The sequence below is a fragment of the Bubalus bubalis genome, chromosome 4 (assembly GCF_019923935.1).
Source record: "Bubalus bubalis isolate 160015118507 breed Murrah chromosome 4, NDDB_SH_1, whole genome shotgun sequence".
NCBI lineage: Eukaryota > Metazoa > Chordata > Mammalia > Artiodactyla > Bovidae > Bubalus > Bubalus bubalis.
Window position 1 is genome coordinate 126881858 of NC_059160.1, and position 4473 is coordinate 126886330.

The following is a 4473-nucleotide window of genomic DNA, read 5'->3' on the forward strand; positions in this document are numbered from 1 at the left end:
TGGATTTAAAGTAGAAGCTACTATTTAGCTGTGGGCAAGGAAAGATAGTTGAGAAGATTCTTCATGCAAGAACCTTCTCGCTACAAGCAGCTATGTGGCCCCCAAATCCTGGTCCCTAACCCCGCTAACTGCACTTCTTGCCTTGGGGATAACATGTCTCTTCTGACTGTTTGGCAGTTCTTAGCTACACGATCCTTCCTTCAGTGTGCGGATTAGCACACTGGTCAGCCACTCTGTAAATCGCTTTTGCAGAGAGCTTTTGGAGACCATTCAGGAAAAGCTATCAACGAATAGATTAGAATTTGAAATAAACCATTGAGACCAATGTGAAGGTAAGTAACGGAAGGACTTTATATGCACTTGACCCTGGTCTTTAAGAAGCTGCAAGGCTTCTTTTAAATTGCAGTGGCCTGGTTTCTGTGTCTTACCTGTGCAGTTAGAGGCCCTGGGGGTGAGATTTAAAAGAAGCTGCCTGATGTCGTTGGTCCATTTGGTTCGGTGGTGTAGGGTAGGTGGGAGGGATCCTCTGATGAGATGGTCACGCTTTAGTCGCGTCTGACTCTTTGACCCCATGAACTGTAGGGCTCCTCTGTCCATAGGATTCTCCAGGCAAGAATATTGGAGTGGGTTGCCACGCTCTCCTCTATTGAGAAGACAGAAGCTAGGATTGAGCGGAAGTTCTCTTTACCTCTCTGCCGCTGCTGATGCTGCTGCTAAGTTGCTTCAGTCGTGTCCGACTCTGTGCGACCCATAGACAGCAGCCCACCAGGCTTCCCCGTCCCTGGGATTCTCCAGGCTCTGGTTTTTCTAATTGTCTCATCTAGGCTGCGAGGAAAAAGCTGCACTGGCGGGTGCCAGGATTCAGCCTTCACCCAGCAGAGAGGCTGGACATCCGCACCAGGACTGGCCAAGCCAGTATCCAAATCTGGGCGTCTCCTCCCCACATTGAAGTGTTCAAGCCCTGTAGGCAGCCTTGTGTGAGATAGCGAAGCCCTCCCACTGAGGATGGAGCCCATCCTTACCATGCACAGCCAGCAATGGGGCGGGGGTGGGGGGTGGGGGGGATGTGCCACCCCCCCTGTGGCAACTTGCAAGTCCCAGAGAAGGGTGCTTGACATCACCCGCACCCCCTCTCCTGTGCCAGCCTCCCAGTTCCTGAACTCTGGATCCAGGTTTCCACGGGAGGTTTTGATGCTCAGTCTCCAGCCAGGGCGTGGAAGAGAGGGGTCCAGGGAGAGCCCCAGATATAATCTCAGCCCCGGGGCCTCTAACTGCACAGGTTAGACACAGAAACCAGGCCACTTCAATTTAAAAACAATCTAGGATATCATGCTAATTACAGGGGTTGGCAAGCACAAGACCCGACAAGATTTAGATTCAGTAGTTAACAAAAATCGGATAGTAGAGAGCAAGAATTTCACATCAATAAAAATATGACCCCACAACGTGCAATGGAGCTGTCGCAGTTAATTTTTTCCCCAGGCTGCAGATATCTTCCATCACAGATGCTTCATTCCTGACAGAGGAGGGTGTGGGTGGGGCTGCTTTCTGTATTCACTTAAAAATCACTTCCATCTGCTGAAGAAGGTTGAATGACTCCTACCTTTTTGTTAAAAAAAAAAAAAAGAGGCAGCTTTGAAATGAATGGCTTCATTGAATCAAATCACCCAAGAATTCAACTCAGCAAGGCCATCTAGGTCCCTAGCAGCCATTTTTCCTCCTGTTCTGTTTTGAAGGCAGAGTTCAGTCTTGTCATTCTGGGATCCCTATGTTTCTTTAATGACGTACAGCTCTGTATTCCCAGTGCGTGCCTTCTAAGTCACTTCACTTGTGTCTGACTCTTCGTGACCCCATGGACTGTAGCCTGTCAGGCTCCTCTGTCCATGGGATTCTCAGGCAAGAGTACTGGAGTGGGGTGCCATTTCCTTCTCCAGGGGATCTTCCCGACCCAGGGATTGAACCTGTGTCTCTTATGTCTCTTGCATTGCAGGCGAATTCCTTACCGCTAGCGTCACCCAAGAAGGCCTGTCATCCCAGGGAAGTCACCTTTCAGGCCACACAGCAGCCCCCACCCCAAGGGCACTGAATACAAGGGCATCAGTGCCCTCCCTGGGTCTCGGGAGGAGTCCGTCCCAGGGCACGTAAGGCAGGTAAGGCACTCACCTGGGCTGCCAAGGCCACAGTCGGTGCTCAAGTGTATCACAAAGGACTCAAGTGTATCACAGGACAAAAGGCATTTTGCCAAAAGGGAACCATAACTCTTAGATCTTGAAAAGTCAAAGTGTCCCCTCTCTCCCCAGGCCGCTGTGAGCATCTGAGGCCGGCGCCTGTGGGCAGGCGGGTCATGGCCAAACCAGGCCCCCATGGTACCATGCTGCATTTCCCAATCTAACTTTGTTTAGTTTGTGGAGAACATTTTTTCGATCCTGAAAAAAAAAAGAAAGAAAGAAAGAAATCACTGTGGTTTCTCTCCTACCCCCACCCTCTATAATGGCCACTTTTAAGAAAGAGTTTCACCATGTTTACCATAAAACCAAAAAATAATGAGGATGCTGGCCAGACATTCTTTGTTTCTTTTCTTCCATGTCTGTTGGTAACCCCTACTCCAACCTCTGCGCCCCAGGCCTGCCTGTCTGCCCGCTGTCCACACACACCCCTCATTCACGCTGGGCCCCAGCCAGGCCAAGTCCCGCCTTTCTCCTGGACAGACTTCCCCTTCCAGAACCTAGCTCAGCACTTTCTCGCTAAGTCACCCGGGGCTAGGGCTGGAGGCGACCCAGTGACTCCCCAAGTCACCCGGCTTGTCCTGCGATCACTCCTCCTCCCTCCCCTCTTCCTCGTGGGTGCTCATAACCCATCATCGCCATCAACCACGGGTACCCAGCTCCGTGTGGCCTGCAGCATCAGACAATATTATTCTGCACCCTCCCCTCTGTAAGTCTTCTGAAGTTACTTCACATGCGTGGCATGCAGGCACTCTCTTCTCAACCCACATACTTTTAGGGATTCCTTGTGTCTTCCAGTCATTTTCTGTCGCCGGTCTCCTCCCCACAGTGTGTTCACGACTTGGCACCTGAGTGCTGTTGACTGACCAATTCCCGTCCTTTCTACTTCCTTCAACAGGGCAGGGTCATGGCTGAGTAGCCGGTTAGTCAAAGCTCCTGGATTCTCTTAAATTGTCCTGCTACTGAGTCACCACGAGAGCGTAGACAAGCCACTTCCCTTCTTCATCCCCCACGTCTGCAATCTTGCCAGGCTCTGTGCACATCCTCAAACAATGTGGCTAGAAGGAACCTAATGTGCTGCTCATTGTGGTGGGTTTGTCCCTGGCTGGTTCTAGAATCCCAGGTAAACCCTGGGGCTAGCACAGCTTTTCCTTAGCTTCTCACTTACTAGCCCACGAGAGAACCACAGCAACTCGCTGCAGCCTCTGCCATCGATTTTGCTTAGAGAAGGGGGTGAGAAATTCAAACTCTCTTTCATACATTTCTAACTCATGTGCAAAAGTAATTGGGTCCAACTCTCAGGGAGTGATCTGAGAAATGAGGGGTGAAACTAAGCAAAGCTGTCACCATGACAAAGAAGGCTCTTGTCTGCTCATGAGAGGTTCTGGCCTCAAACCTTAAGCCATGCCTTGGCCCACTGACACTTAGACTACCCTGATGTCAAGCACTGGCCATTTTTGTTCAGTCGCTAAGTCGTGTCTGACTCTTAGAAACCTCATGCAGCATGCCAGGCTTCCCTATTCATCCTTTACTATCTCCCGGAGTTTGCTCAAATTCATGTCCTTGAGTCGGTGATTCTATCTAACCATCTCATCCTCTGCTGCTCTCTTCTCCTTTTCCCTTCAGTCTTTACCAACATCTGAGTCTTTTCCAATGTCATCTCTTTGCATCAGGTGGTCAAAGTATTGGCACTTCAGCTTCAGCATCAGTCCTTCCAATGAATATTCAGGACTGATTTCCTTTAGGATTGACTGGTTTGATCTTCCTGTCCAAGGGACTCTCAAGAGTCTTCTCCAGCACCACAATTTGAAAGTATCAGTTCTTTGGCACTCAGCTTTATTTATGGTCCAACTCTCATATCTGTACATAACTACTGCAAAAACCATAGCTTTGACTATACGGACCTTTGTCAGCAAAGTGACATCTCTGGTCTATAATACACTGTCTAGGTTTACTATAGCTTTGCTTCCAAGGAGCAAACGTCTTTTAATTTCATGGCTGAAGTCACCATCCACAGCGATTTGGGAGCTCATGAAAATAAAATCTGTCACTGCTTCCACGTTTGCCCCTTCTATTTGACATGAAGTCATGTCATGTCATGGGACTGGATGCCATGATCTTAGTTTTTTTCAATGTTGAATTTCAAGCCAGCTTTTTCACTCTCTTCTTTCACCTACATTAAGAGGTTAGCATGCCATCATCTGCATATCTGATGTTGTTGATATTTCTCCCAGCAATCTTGATTCCA

At 49.1% G+C, this 4473-nt stretch overlaps 1 long non-coding RNA gene across 1 annotated transcript; it reads right to left on the reverse strand.

Moving 5' to 3' along the window:
* Nucleotides 1–327: 327 nt before the first annotated feature.
* LOC112584660 lies at nt 328–3210 on the reverse strand. Its single transcript, XR_003109017.3, has 3 exons — nt 2998–3210; nt 2164–2426; nt 328–1603 (listed from the first exon to the last, which is right to left on the reverse strand). It is a non-coding gene; the product is annotated as an uncharacterized LOC112584660 (long non-coding RNA).
* Nucleotides 3211–4473: the final 1263 nt, after the last annotated feature.